Source organism: Tasmannia lanceolata, unplaced genomic scaffold (assembly GCF_043159265.1).
Source record: "Tasmannia lanceolata isolate RefF3 unplaced genomic scaffold, GAP_Taslan_0.1 ptg000002l, whole genome shotgun sequence".
Taxonomy (NCBI): Eukaryota; Viridiplantae; Streptophyta; class Magnoliopsida; order Canellales; family Winteraceae; genus Tasmannia; species Tasmannia lanceolata.
In genome coordinates this window covers 29,023,007-29,038,223 of record NW_027518679.1, presented here as the reverse complement: position 1 = coordinate 29,038,223, position 15,217 = coordinate 29,023,007, and the positions used below count along the sequence as shown (strand labels likewise).

Sequence of the window (15,217 nt, the reverse complement as noted above, 5' to 3'; positions counted from 1 at the left end):
ATTAGGGGAGATCCCTATTTTTTCGTTGGAGAGGGGGGTGCAAACAGAGAGAAAGAGAGCTGAGAGAGAAAGGTAGAGAGGTGGAGACCGAATCACCATCTCTGACCACCTTGTTGCCGCCGGCCGAACCACTATTTCTTCTTCTCCGACCACCATCTTCATTAATTCCAACCGGACTAATAGCAAATCTCCATTTTCTGTTGAAACCTACATCTGCTCCCCATGGCTGACATCTCCATCACTTCCCCGGCAAGCTCCATTATATCTGGCCCCATTTCCACCTCTATTCCATCCCTTTTACCTCATCAGACCTTCTTCTCCATCTCCACTGAAACAAACCCATGTTGTTTAAGCCCTAAACCCCTAGCAACAACCCGATTTCCCCCCCAAACCAGTCCCAAATCCATTTCATTTTTTACACCCATTTGCAGCCACCACTAAATCCAACCACCGGAATCCGGCATCGCCACCATCAAAACCTTCTTACCCATCTCCATCTTCAAACCCTTCAACATCTCCTACCTTCAAGACCTATCCCAAACCCATTTGATTTTTCCTATTCCAAGTTGCAAAGAGAGATGAAGGTTTGGGGGTCGTCTTCTCCGGCTAGCTCGCCGGAGCTCCGGCCATCAACCACCAAGATGTAACCCCTCATCATCTTCAACCTTCCCTCCATTTTCGCCCACCGTCACTTTCCAAAACCCATTCCCAACAAATCAGACCTTATCCCTAACCCATACATAAACCCATTTCCTCTGTTCTTTTAGATCCTAAATCTATTCCCCTTCTGTTGACATTCACTGATTTGAAACCCATTTTTCTTGGTTCCCATCCCTTGGTTTCATTTTTATAGCTCATTTACCTTCTCCCTTAAACCCCATTTAATTAGACCCCATTTTACCTCCATCTCTACATCGGACCACTCCTCCCATTTTCGTCACCATTGCAGCCCCACTTCCTCATTCATCATCACCCCAACAGCAGCCCCTAAGCCCATTTTCAACCCCTGTCAATACTCACAGAAACATCATTCACCATTAACCTTGCTTCTCAAAACCCCACCACCACCAATTTCATTGGCTTGGGTGAAAATTAGGATAGAGGAGATCAATTGGGGTTGATTTGTAGAGGAGGAGAAGAAGAAGGATTCGCGAGTTGTCCCTTTCTGAGCTTCATCACCTCGACTTCACTAAATAGCAACTCCGGCGAAGAGGTGACCTTGGTTCCAATTCTCTTTGTTGGTAAAGAAGCTCACTGAATTTCAGGTAATGTTTCGCTTCTCTGCTGCTTAAATTTGATTAGAATGAAAAATCTTTTAATCGAGCATGATGGATGTGAATTAGTTGTCTTTATTCGTTAGGTCTGTGGTTATTTTGAGAGTTGTGTGGTTTGAATTGGAATTCCTTTTTTGAATGGAATCAGAAGTGTTAATCAGTGCTTGGTTTAGAAGTTATCTATGAGCTTAAATTTCTGTAAGGCAATAGTAGAAATGCTAGATCTGTGGCTACTTGGAAATTACATGTGTCTTATATAAAATTCTTGTTTTAAATGGGAGTAGTAGTGTTAGATTTTTGACTATCTGGAATTGTATTTGCGGAATATGAAATGGTGGTCTCAATTGAGGGTGGAAAGAATGGTCTGTGTTGTTTTCTTTTATTCCAATAGTTCTACCCAGCCCATAGTGTTAAAGTGAACATCCTATTACTTTGACTGGTTTGTGATGTTGGAGATGTGGGTTTTAGTTTATGTTTGATTAACATGTTTGCTGCTGTAGACACCCCATTTTGACCGAACCCTAAACCATTGTTTTTGTTAAAAAAATCCTTTAAATAGGTGAATTTAATGTCCCAAAATCAGTCCTAGCATAGGTCAGGGTCCCATTTAGGTCCCTCTAAAATTTCAGAAAAATCCGTCGCGGTTTGCATAGCAAACGAGAGGGGTAGGTAGTGTTGTGTGAATTTAAGTTGCAGAAGGGGTGTGCATTATCCTGACCAGGAGGTGGTCTGGTGGGAATAAAACGTGGGTAATTTGCTGCAGGAGGGTGTCCCTAGGTAACTAGAGAAGCACGAATTTATTTATTTTTTTATCTCATTAAAAATTTTACTTGGGAACCACCCAACCCATCCAAAATCAAATGAAAATATACTAAAGGAGGTGTCCATTGGAAACTTTAGGGGGAAGAAAATTAATGCAAAAATCTATAAAAGAGGATCTTAGCTTCATTTGGAATGCGATCTAAGGTTTTTTGGAAGACCCTAGCGGAGCCATTTCGGAGAGGATTTTCCCCAATTCCAAACCCTAACTGCATCTTCTCCTGTGAGATCTCGCCGGAGGTTTGACCGCCGGAGTTCTTCCAAAACCTCCACCATTATATCCTCTTCACTCCTATACACATCAAAACCATAGATCTATGCCCTAGGATCCTTGATCTACATCCTAAACCTTAAATCCAAAACCCGAACTTTTCATCTTTTTCGGTTACTTCGCCGGAATCCGGCGATTATCCATGAAATCTGGTGGATCTCTATTATTTCTGGTCGATTGCTCCATGACTTCATCATCGATTATCACGATTTCATCTTCTTACCTGTTATTCACTCAAATCCCCTTTGTCTCGATCCTTAAGTCTCAAGTAAAAATTAGAGAGAGACAGATCTCTATGAAGTTGAGAACAAAGAGAGCTAAGATCAGAGATATCTAAAGGAAACTATAAAAAAATGAGAAGAAGAAATCCACAGAGCCTTGTGATCAGGATCCAAAATTCTCTAAAGCATTCGGTTTGTTGAAGTTCTTTTGAAAAGAAAATCTTCGATTTTGATTTCTGAACATGAACCTGTTGCTTGTTTGAAACAATTTGAGGCGAAATGGAATTCTTCATAGTACGTTAGAATCATCAGGAGCAAGGCGTTTAGCATCTTTGATTAAATTTGGTTACTTAGATAAGTGAAGATGACAGATCGTTTCCAAGCTGCGGCCTTCTGGTTTTTACTGAAAAGCTGGATTACAAAGATGCAACCATTTTTTCCAGGTAAGTATTTCTTATAACTTTTTTTAAAAATGATGCTGTAGTTTCCATATTATAAGCTAGAGGCTTGCTACTTTAATTTAATATGCTAAGATTGTCTCGAGTAAGTTTACAATCAGCTCACTGAGTTGAGGTCATTCAAGAATTAGTGTAGAATGTTATTGTATAAATTCACTCTAACATCTAATAGGGCATATGTTGTCTGAGGGGTCTAAGCGGTTCATTTCCTAGCCACAGGGCAAGAAAGAATATGCTCAGGTAAGTTTTCTCTAAAGATAATTTTGTCATTATGATTTCTTGGAGTCTAAAATTGTACAACCATATAAAGAAGTGCATTGAACCATCTTGTCCGTTGTGGGCTTTATCACATATATTATATGAGCTCAACAATTTAGATTTTCAAGCAAAAAGAAGATATGGAAATGCTGATAGCAGCCCTAACTCCTTTTCACATTTCAGCCCCTGTTATTACCCCAATTCAGTCCCATTTTTAAGCACGAATAGGCCCTCGTTTTGTGCAGATTCCGTCCACCAAATCTGTCCCATTTTCTTCATAAGTTTAACCCGCAACTCTGCCCTGTTTTTGGCACAGTTCAGTTCAATGATTCAGCCCTATTTTGGCATGATTTAATTCATTAATGCAGCCTCCGCTTCATTTGATAGTAGCAGCCCTTCATCTCATTTGATAGCAGCAGCCCTTATACCCTTGATTTTGAAAGTCTAAACCTTGATAATGGCGATGCTCATAGCAGCCCTACGCTATTTTCTTTCAAATTTTTGCTTATGAGTTGGTGATGTTTCTATTAATTCTAGATGAATTTTGTGAGAATCTTTTTTTTAGGAGTGGTAAGGACCCTGGATTATTAATGTTGGCATTGTTTCTTATAATGGCACAAGTTTAGCTTATCTAATCGTTTGTCCCTAACAATTTTTAACCAAAAATCGTTTGAACATTGGGTTAAAATGCATGCCTCAACATGTGGCTATGATATTAGCATCATCCCTGTTTCCATGTTTGCTTGAGTGTCATTTTGTTCATACAATGAAAGTGGATGTTTCTTTTATTTTACACTTTGTATGCTTAGAAAATACCGTTAAATGCTTGCTGTCCGCCCTTTGTTTTCTATTTTCGGATTTCTAAAGCTTGAAATCACCAAAAACAAACTTCTCAATCTTGTAGATCTCGTCGAGCCGGTCAGTTCGACATATGGCGGCCCAAATTTGGCCAAAAGATGAGAGAGTTATGCCCGTTTAAAATTTTCAGTCCACAACGCTGTTTTTCTAAGTTTTTTTTGGAAATTATCGTGTTGAGTAACTTTTAGGCTGCTTCTGCTCGGAATTGTTCGAAACTGTCAACTGGAAAAGTGTTCTCTATAATATTTCCTAAAACTGTCTTATTGAGAAAATGTTTCCATAAAGGCTTTTTAATATGTCAAAAACGACTTGCAAGCTTCAGTTTTTCTGAAACAACTGTCATTTCTGCAACAGCAGCTTGTTGGCCATTTTTAGGCTATTCCAGGTCTGTTTCGTCCAAATCCATACAAAGAAAAAATGTTCTTCACAAGATTTTCTATTACTTTGTCCTTGAGCGAATTTTTCCAGAAGCGATGTTTTGAGTGTCAAAACTGAGCCCGAACATTCAGTTAAAACACTAATATGTCTTTTAATGGCGATGGATCGGAAGAGGCCATTTTCCAGCCACTTCTGGCCAGATCCAAACAAAGTGGTCAACTGAGAGAATGTTTCTTATGCTGAGATCTACAATTTTGATTAGTAGAGTTTTTGATGGTTTTGATGTTTGAAGGGTCCAAAAGTCAGTGTAAAGTTGCATTTTTCACACTATATGTCATAATTGTGCTATTTCTTGAAAATCATGGACAATATGAGCTCTATTCAGTTTTAATGATTGTTTGGGATGTTTTGAGCTTGGTAGCAAGTTTCAAATCATATATTGAATCATTCCCATGATTTGTTTGGCATTTTTGACCATTTTTGGTAAAAATTACATGTTGGGTGGAAATTTCACCTTTTCTTTTTTTTTTTTAGATTGTTTTGAGCCTATATTGATTCTAATGCTTGTATTGGGATATGATGAGCATGCTAGCAAGTCACAAATCATATATTGATCAATTTTCATGATTTACTTTATATTTTAAAGCCTTATTTGCGAAAATTGCATGTTGTGCAGAGTGATTTCAATGTTTTTTTTTTTTTTTTTGGAGTGGAACCCGTGCTATATGTCAACCTAGACATCTAAACTTCTAGAATCACTTCTAAATCATGTCTAGACTTTCTAAATTCCATTGAGTCTCATTTTAAGGGGACACACTTTGTCTCATTATGATGTTTTCCTCTTTTTAGGAGACATGCTCTGTCTCAATAGAAGAGTTTTCTTTTTAAGAGACCACCTTGGTCTCATCAGAGGGTTAACCCATAGGAGACATGCCCAGTCTCATTTACACCTCCTCATAGAGTGTTAGATGTGCTTTGACTTACTTGTATTTTTTTTTTTTTTTTTTATTTTTTATTTTTTAGTATTGATTTGTTCAGGAGTCTATTTCGTAGACTGTTGGTTTGTCCTATAGCTTAAGAGTTAGTCCTTTAGAGTCGTTGTCTTCTTCTTTGTTATTAGAGCATTGCTTATTTGGGATCTTAGATCATTTTCAATGTTCTTGAGACGTTTGTGTACTTGTTTGTGGATTGTTGCATCTTGTTTTGAGATACTAGTTTGTTGGTTTGGGGTTTCCCCTTTACCCTAAGGGTTTTACCCTAGGGTGTTGCATTGTGTGTTCCCTTTGGCCTTTGACCAAAAGGGTGAAAGTGTTTGAAATTTTAAAATCCATAAACATTGAAATCATTTACAATAGAGGAGCATTGGAAAAGCTTTAAAATCCAAAAACATTAGAAATTTGAAACTAAAAAACATTTGAAGACTTTAAAAATATCAAAAACATTAAAAAACCTTAAATCAGCTAAAGTGTTGAGTTTTATAGCGTATTAGGAGAGTTCGTTTCGAACTACGTTGGCTTGATCCTCTTTCAAGAGGTACGTAGTGCAGCTTGGGATCCACATCCCAGGTCCAGCCAAACCTTTAAAAGTAAATTTGTCAAACCTTTCAAAAATATGAAAACTTCTTCAAAACCTTTTCAAAAGATCTTCCCCTAGGGTTAGGAGTTTGTCCTAGATATTTGGGGTGTTTTAGAGTTAGGGGGCTGTCTTGATTTGTATTGATATGGTGTATCCTGTCGTGTGAGTGTCCTTAGAGTTAGGAGGCCTCGAGTCGATCGGTTAGACATTTAGTCGAACCGATGGCTAGACTAGGAAGCATATAGTCGGCCCGTGGTTTTCTTTAGGATGCACAGCTTAGTTACACATAGGATGTAGGGCCCACCCGCATTAGTTTAAGGCTAACCAACTTGCATTAGTTAGGGCATATAGAGAGTCCTAAAAATTACAATTCACCTGAATTTAAACAATCATTCAAAAAGCTTTAAAAATCAATCGAGTCTAGTGGATCGAGTCTAGGATAGCGGTTCTAGATGGTTAGGCATCGCAGTTTAGAATAAGTCATTCGAACTACGTTGACTCCGATTCTTCCCGAGGCCGGGATACGTAGAGCAGCTGGGATGGACGGCCATCTTGGTCCGAGTCAAGTCGCATTAGAGTTAGGACTTGTCTTGTCCTGTCATATATAGGTTTGACTTGTGTTTTATGTTTTGATGTGTTTTCTTACTTTCTTGTACTGATACTATACCTTTAGCTGTAGCTTGCATGTGTATGTCTACCAGAACTTAGACACCCCTTAGACATGTCACTCATAACTTAGCTTTGCTTAGGTGACACATTTTTCATTTCATTTTGTATGCTTATTTCTTTATCCTCAGGAAATGCATGCTTAGGTAGACGATTCCTGAGGATTGTTCCCATTTCACATGATTTTTGCCCGAAACTCTTTAAATTTAATAATAAATGGCATAAGAGACCAAGTGCTTGCACTCGGACGAATTGGGGGTGCTCTCAGACCTTCTCCATTCGTAATCAGGCACGAACCCATATATATTTCTGGTTATCCATGGTATACAGAGCATATTTTTGTTTAAAGGATCCATGGCCGTATACCGTGGATGGCGACTCTGAGTTTGTTTAGGTACGTTTCGAATCCGGACTTGTTCCCGAATCGAAAGGTATCTCTCTTATATCGCCACTCGTGCTATGCTATGAGGGTGGCATCCGTTTCGAGAGTTCCTTGGTAGAGCTCTCCTTCATCGTGGATGATCCAGATGGTGTTAGGGACCCGTTCCCTCGCCGCCTCTCCCGGATCGGGGTCCACAGTTGCTCCAATAATATGTGGTAATGTTCACATTAGTATGTGTGTGAATGCGTGTATTTGTGTGTGCGTGTACGTGTGTATGTGTGCCCTTGTATGAGTGTGTATATGTGTATGTGTGTGTATGTGTCTCTATTTTCCTAGGTATAGTGATCCTTAGTTCTGAATTTTTCATTTTTTAACCTTAAATGCTCAAAACTTTTAAAAACAAACATCTCAATCTTGTAGATCTGGCCGAGCCGGTCAGTTCGACATACGGTGGCCTAAATTTGGCCAAAAGATGAAAGAGTAATGCTCTTTTAAGTTTCAGTCATTCAAAGTGTTAATTTTCATAGTTTTTAAAAATTTATCTCGTCGAGTAACTTTTGGGCCGCTTCTGGCCTAATTTGATCTGAGCCGTAGAAGACAAAGTTGTTCGTTATGAGATTTCTTAAAACTTTGTCAATGTGTGTATTTTTCCAGAAATAATGTTGTAGACACCCCCATTTTGCTCCGCCTTAATCAACAAAGGAGTTAGTGTTTTTCTATCGGTCTTTTCCACTATCTTCCCTTTCTGTGTTCATTTCGTGCATTTTCTCGTTCTATTCGGTCATTTCCGCCATGTTTTGCATTTTTCCACCAGGTGTTGAGAAGGGTTATTAACAAGAATCTAAACAAGAGAGAATTTGAACTTATTTGGTGGGCCCGCATCAAACATTTTGATTAAATTTGGATCAAGTCAGTGTACCCTGCATCGTTGATTTTTGAACTTATTTTGATCCAATGAATAAGATCGTTTTTTATGGAGGACTTATATATGCTTTGGTCATATATGCAATGGGGTTCGCCGAGGGTCGGTTTGGATTATTCCGTGAAAAAATGATTTGGGGGAGCACAACCCGTTTATGTCGTGGCTAATAAAGCGGATCGTTCAGATCATTTTATGGAGGAAATGTGCAAGGCATGCCAAATTCAAGTAGTAACTCATCATTTGGACGGTTCAAGATTGTCCAATAGAGGGGATTTAGAGGTACAACTTGGTTGTGCCGCGGCCCCATCAATTTGATAGCTCGAATCAGTCCATGGAAATGTTCTAAAGAGCACAACCAATCTACAATGTGGTCTACCTATTGGATGGCTAGGATCATCTCAAGGAAATAATTAGGAAGGCGCGGCCAATTCGGACCATGGCACATTCAAATTTAAACGGTACGGATCACCCTATAGAAATGATTTAGGAGTGCGCTACTAAATCGCATTAAACCATAAATTGGACAGTTAGGATCATCCCATCGGGTTGATTCGGGTATAATTTATTTATATTGTGAAGGCCTCTAACAAATGAACGGATAGGATCTTCCATATGTGACGTTGGATAAGGTCTGTTGTACGATAATACGAGGGGTAAATTCGTTATTTCCTTGAGAAGAATGGAAGGGCATTGTGAAGAAAGATTAAGGCTCACATAAGAGGAAGGACGAGGTTGTCATTTTGGGCTTCTAAATTGAAATCCAAACACTGGTGGGAAACTTGCTTATTTGTTAGATTTTTCTCTTAAAAATATGGAAGCATCCTATTCGGTGGTCTACAAAGCATAAAAAAAGAAGATAGCATATTGTTGCTTAAAGACAAAAGGGATATACTTCTTTAATGTTGAAGAACAATTATGGAATGTTTCCAAGACTCCCTATTTCGGTGTTATTAAAATAACCAAGGAAGGTTTGGTAAGAAAAACTTTTGATTGTGCAAAAGATTTCTATGAAAAGGAAAGTGCTGTGACTATCTCTCTCTCATTCTCACAAAGTGCAACCAAATATCCTCTTTGCCAAAAGAAGGGTCGATTATGCTAAAAAGGGTGAGAATTGTGGTGTGCAACATTGGAGTTTTTCTCATGTAATAGAAGGTTTCTCAAGAGATGAAGGATTTCAATAGTAGAATGCCATTCAAGAGGGGTAAGAAGTTAGAAACTTGCCCAAACCATTCAAGACATAAGCTATTAAAAAAAAAGAGAGACAATTCTCGTGCTTTTTTCCTTGGTGAGTCAGAGTGCAACTTTATCTCTCTATTTCTCCTCCTCTCTATGCGTTGATCAAATCCCCTACTTTTTCGTCAATTTCTCTCCTTCGGTTGGAATCAAGCGCATCGGATTTCTCTCATCCCTACAATATAACGATCAAGTTTTCCATCAGCAAGTAGGTCCCTTTATTTTAAATTCTAGTTCATGTTTCTAAGCTATATGGCATGGTTTAACTTTTTAGTTTTTAAGACTCAAATGCATGTTGCTGTTTCGAGTTCCAAATTGCATGTTATGGTTTAGCTAAATTTCATGTTTAATCCAAAGATTAACTAGGAATTAAAAGTTTTGAATTTCATTAGGATGATTTGATTAAACCTGTAGAACGTTTAGGGAATTCCGGATTCATTGGTCCTTTTAGGAATCTCGAATTTTCTTTGGGAAAAATTAATTAAACATTTTAAACCGGAAAACATAAAATTTCTATTTCATTTAAAATCCAGTCCCAAACACCCTCTTTGGAAAAGAAAATCCAATCCCAAACACCCTCTTTGGAAAGGAAAATCCAGTCCCAAACACCCTCTTTGGAAAGGAAAATCCAGTCCCAAACACCCTGTTTCGAAAGTAAAATCCAGTCCCAAACACCCTGTTTGGAAAGCAAAATCCAGTCCCGAACACCCTGTTTGGAAAGTAAAATCCAGTCCCAAACACCTTGTTTGGAGAGCAAAATCAATTCCCAAACAGCCCGTTTGGAATCCAAAATCCATTCCCAAACAGCTCATTAGAATGAAATAATCACAGCCCATTAATCATTAAAAGACAAAAAGTAATAAGACAAAACGTGGTAGTGCCAATATCATTCTAGTCATAGCGCAAGCTGTTTGTCTTTAAATAGATTTTTCAACCTCTAAACAGTAGAATCGTAGAAAATGGTCAACTACAAAGTTGTAGATATTTTCGTGCCGTTTCCAACGAGTATTCTTACTTGATCAGAGGACGAGCGGTTAAAAAGTTATGGCTAAAATGATTGCAGCACACCTTTAGGCATTTCTAGTTTAATGTGGCTGTCCTTTTGCTTGCAGCACAATTTCGAACTACTAAGCCGCAAATTCACAGAAAATGGTAAACTACAAAGTTGAAGCCCTTTGAAATATCTTTCCAATGCATATTTGTATGTTAAATTTGGCTGAGTGGTTAAAGAGTTATGACAGTTTTAGTGGGCTGCATTTGCTAAATCTTTAAATGGTTAAGGTTTTGTCGAATTTGTGCAATTGTCAAAACATGGTTGTGTTAATATCATTCTCTAAAGCAAAATTAAAACACACTAATTTAAAATACACCCAACCTAAAAGTCACAAATCTAAGATTTACCTATTTAAAAACCACTAATCTAAATCCGTTAAAAGTCATTAACCAAAAGACCATTAAAAGTTGCAAGTGAAACTAAAGCCTTATAAATAAACAACCTAAAAGAAACTAAACACATATAAAAACTCCCAAATAATTAAAAGCTTCAAGAAAACTCTAAAAGACTCAGCCAACCCAAAAAGAACTCAAAATTCCTGAGAGCTTTGGATTCGAAATCCCTTAGTTGCCCTTAGAAACCTTAGAAATCATTGATTTTCTTTGTAAATTCGCTATACTGCGATAGTTTAACCGCTGAGATCGCATTCATAATCGTATACTATTTGTGATTGATTCTATATAATTTGAACGTGTAAATTATAGTATGTTGTTGGCTCCGAGGTCCACTGTCCACGAAAATCCTGAGAAACATGCTAGGCAATAATATACTATAATTTACGTGTTAAATTATACAAGGGTTGAGAGCACGATGCCCTTCCATGGATGCAACTCAAGGCCAAACTTGCCAGAATTAGAGCCATTGGTATTCCTTAGATCTTAGGAATCGAAAGCTTTTAAAGAATTGCAAATCATCAATTCCAGCGAGTTGATGTCTTTGGAACCGTTGGATTACGGTTTCCATCGTAGGAACCCTCAGGGCCCCTTTAGGAACACTTACATCACGTCGTGTCCTATATTTTAGGGTGTCCTAGAGTTAAGAGTCCAGCCTCATCACGGCCGTTTGCTATGGATAGCAACCGTGCCATAGATCTAGTTACACTAGTTACCCCACTTTTCCCATAGGACTGGCCTAGTTACCTAGGATGTAGGTTAACCTACATTAGTCTAAGGGACGTCTTGCACTTAGCTAGGGCCATATAGCATCTTAGATGAAGTCCTAGGATGATAAAAGCTATTCTACTTGAACTAAATAATCTCTTTTAAACTGTTGAAACAGTCCATCCAATCTAGATCGGTGTCCTAGATGAGTTAGGCATAAGTAGCTTAGTTCAGGTGCACCGAACTACGATCGACTCTAATTCTAGTGAGGCTGGGATACGTACGCAACTTGGATACTTGAGTGGCATACCAAGCCCGAGTCGGCTCCACACATAAATGGTGGAGTTTTGTATATTACTTTTTCTAAATTTCTAACTAAATTAATTAAAATATATAAGATTTCCCCCAAATTAGAATTTTAGGAGAACTTTCACCTAGATTGAATTCAAACAAATTAAGAAAATCAAGATACTGTAGACACCCCATTTTGACCGAACCCTAAACCCTTGCTTTTGTTAAAAAATCATTTAAATAGGTGAATATGATGTCCCAAAATCAGTCCTAGCATAGGTCAGGGTCCCATTTAGGTCCCTCTAAAATTTCAGAAAAATCCGTCTCGGTTTGCATAGCAAACGAGAGGGGTAGGAAGTGTTGTATGAATTTAGAGTCGCAGAAGGGGTGTGCATTATCCTGACCAGGAGGTGACCTGGTGGGAATAAAGCGTGGGTAATTTGCTGCAGGAGGGTGTCCCTGGGTAACCAGAGAAGCACAAAATTTTTTTATTATCTCATTAAATTTTTTACATGGGCCACCCTTTGCTCTATCAAAACGAAGTCAAAAATATATAAAGGGAGTTGTCCAAGCAAGTAGAGGGGGTAAAAATTAAATGTTTTTTTTATAAATAAGAGGTTTGGGTCTCATTCACGGTGGATTCAAAATTTTTTTTTTAGCAAAGTTTTTAGAGAGAGAAGCTGCGAGAATACTAGAGAGAGAAGCTAGATCTGATCGTCTTCTCCGGCAAAATCGCCGGAAAATCTGAGTTTTCCGATCGGATTTACCCTCCGATCCCCTTATTTTCCTCCCTTATTATTAGTTGCTCTTATTTTTCTTTTTCTTCCATTATTTCAGCTATAAACCCTATTTTACCTTATACTTCATCCGATCTTTATTTTCTCAGTCATCATCAAGCTCTTGATCTAGCAGATTCTTCTTCTTAGCATTTCAGAAACCATAGATCCGAATTCCGTTATCAAAAATTCAAGCCAAAAACCCTAAGATCCGGAGGAAAATTCTTTTCTCTAAACACTTTCTCCAATTATTTCCCCTAACTTCACCTTCCATCTCGTTTTAGATGGAATTTCTTTGGAACTCAAGATCCGAGCCATATACCTTAGTCTGGAAGACTTTGAGCGCTGGTAGTCTTTATAATCATGAAAATATTTCTGAGATCCTAAGTTCTACTATTCAGATCTGAAGAATAAGAGCATATAATTAGAAAGAGCAAGAAAAGAAGACGAAATTAGTAGTTCTAGTAGCAGATAAGGTGTGATCCATCTCTAAAATTGGTAGTTCTTCTCAAACGGCAAATCAGGTAGGCTTTTTATATTATCTCTTGAATAAAGTATATCTGTTTGATTTCTTGTGTGGAGATGATTTTTACTTCCTGAAGAATAGATAATCTGTTGTTATGAAGAGAAGATTTACTTGATTTTGTGCAGTAAGATGATATGGATTTTCTAAGGAGTAAATATCTGATGCTCGAACTTATTCTATTTTATGTGTGGAGATGATTTTTACTTCCTTGATGAGTGATGATCAGATTTTTGGTTCTTCTATTGATATATTTGTGGGCAGTTGAAATTCACTCCCAACCCATGAATCAAGTACAATGCATATTAAGGGTTGAAATTCATTGCCAATTCCTGTGTTTAGGACATTAATTGTGGGCTGATTTGATGCATCCAGACCTCATATCGGAGTTTCGTGTTTCCGATAGAGTTACCATCATGTTGTGTTTATTACATGTACTGATGTGGCCTGCCTTTCAAAGATTAAACCAGCCACTGTCTTTGAGCTTATACTCAATGTTGGAATCTAGCTGTAAGTACATGTGGTGATGGTAAATGTGTATCCTATTTTCATATATGATTCTTTAATGCTGAGGTAATATACCTGTTCATGGAGAATAGAGAAATAAGGTTTCATCTTAAAATTCAGTTCATGCATAAATCTGCCCTGTTTTGGCACAGGTTTGGTCAATTTTCTGTACAGATTTCACCTATAAATCTGTCCTCTGTTTGAGCACAATTTTCCCCTATTTTAGCCTCTTTGCTTGGACACATTTTTTCACCCATTGTTGCCCCTGCTAAACATAGTGCACGCACACAATTTTGTCCATCAACTTCAGCCCCTGGTTGAGCACAGATTTCACCCATGATTCAGCCTCATTTTAGCCCTCTGTTTCAGCACAGATCCAGCCCCATTTCTGCCCATGTTTTAGTACAGTACCAGTTTATGTTGCCGCCCAGTGTCGCACGCAGATTCATCCATATTGCAGCCTTCTCACCACCTTGTTGCTACCCTTTGTTTTAGCACAATTATGTCCATAAGTCAGCCTTGTTTTATGCATTTTTAAGAGCGAATCTGTCCATGATCAACCCCTGTTTTGGCTTATTTTTGTCCATGCATTCAGCCCTTATTTTGGTGCACATTATGTCCACATTTCAACACAATTGATGCATAAAATCTGTCTTCTGTTTGGCACAATTCTGTCCACCAATTCAGCCCTCATTTTGTTGGCTGAGCATGATGATGTCCATGGCAGCCCCACCTTGTTTTGGCATGCGCAGCCCCACATTGTTTTAATATGTGCTGCCCCGCCTTGTTTAGCATGTGCAGTCGCCGCCTTGTTTTGGCATGTGCTGCCCCGCCTTGTTTAGCATGTGCAGCCCCCACCTTGTTTTAACATGTGCAGCCCCCGCCTTGTTGTAACAAGTTTAGCCCTCATTTCAGCCCTATTTTACATAGGTTCAGCCCCCGTTTTAGCCCCTACTTTGGAATATCTGTATAACCACATTCATTTTGATGATTCGTGCCCTCCTCTTTCCCTTCCATTCTTTTGATTGTCATGTGAGAATGAAAGAGATGTTTGAGTTTCAACTAATGGAAGCCCTTGTACACCTTGATGTTGTTTCTCATCATTATGTTTTAAATACAATTTGATCAATGTTTTTCACTCAAATATATGTTCACTATTTCGTTTTTATGGAATCAGTAGCTCATGGAAGCCTTGGATGATATGTTTTTATAAAAAAAAAAAAAAAAAAAAAAAAAAAAACTGTATATGCTTGCTGTCCTGTTTTGAATTTGCTCATTTTCAACCTCAAATGCTGAAAACTTTTAAAAACAAACATCATCAATCTTGTAGATCTCGTCGAGCCGGTCAGTTCGACATATGGCGGCCCAAATTCGGCCAAAAGACGAGAGAGTTATGCCCGTTTAAAGTTTTCAGTCCATAATGATGTTTTTTAAGTTTTTTACAAATTATCGTGTCGAGTAAATTTTTGGCTGCTACTGCTCGGAATTGTTCGAAACTGTCAACTGGAAAAGTGTTTGCTATAATATTTCCTAAAACTGTCTTCTTTAGCAAATTTTTCCATAAAGGATTTTTAATATGTCAGAAACTACTAACAAGCTTCAGTTTTTCTGAAAAAACTGTCATTTCTGCAACAGCAGCTTGTTGGCAATT

General features: G+C 38.1%; 1 protein-coding gene across 2 annotated transcripts in view; it reads left to right on the top strand.

Moving 5' to 3' along the window:
* The window catches only part of LOC143856250 (uncharacterized), a 36,795-nt gene continuing 21,578 nt past the window's right edge, over positions 1-15,217 (top strand). For both annotated transcript variants that reach the window (XM_077366523.1, XM_077366450.1), the window contains exon 1: positions 1-1,265. The gene's annotated coding sequence lies outside the window, so the exon portion shown is untranslated. The remainder of the gene's footprint in view (positions 1,266-15,217) is intronic.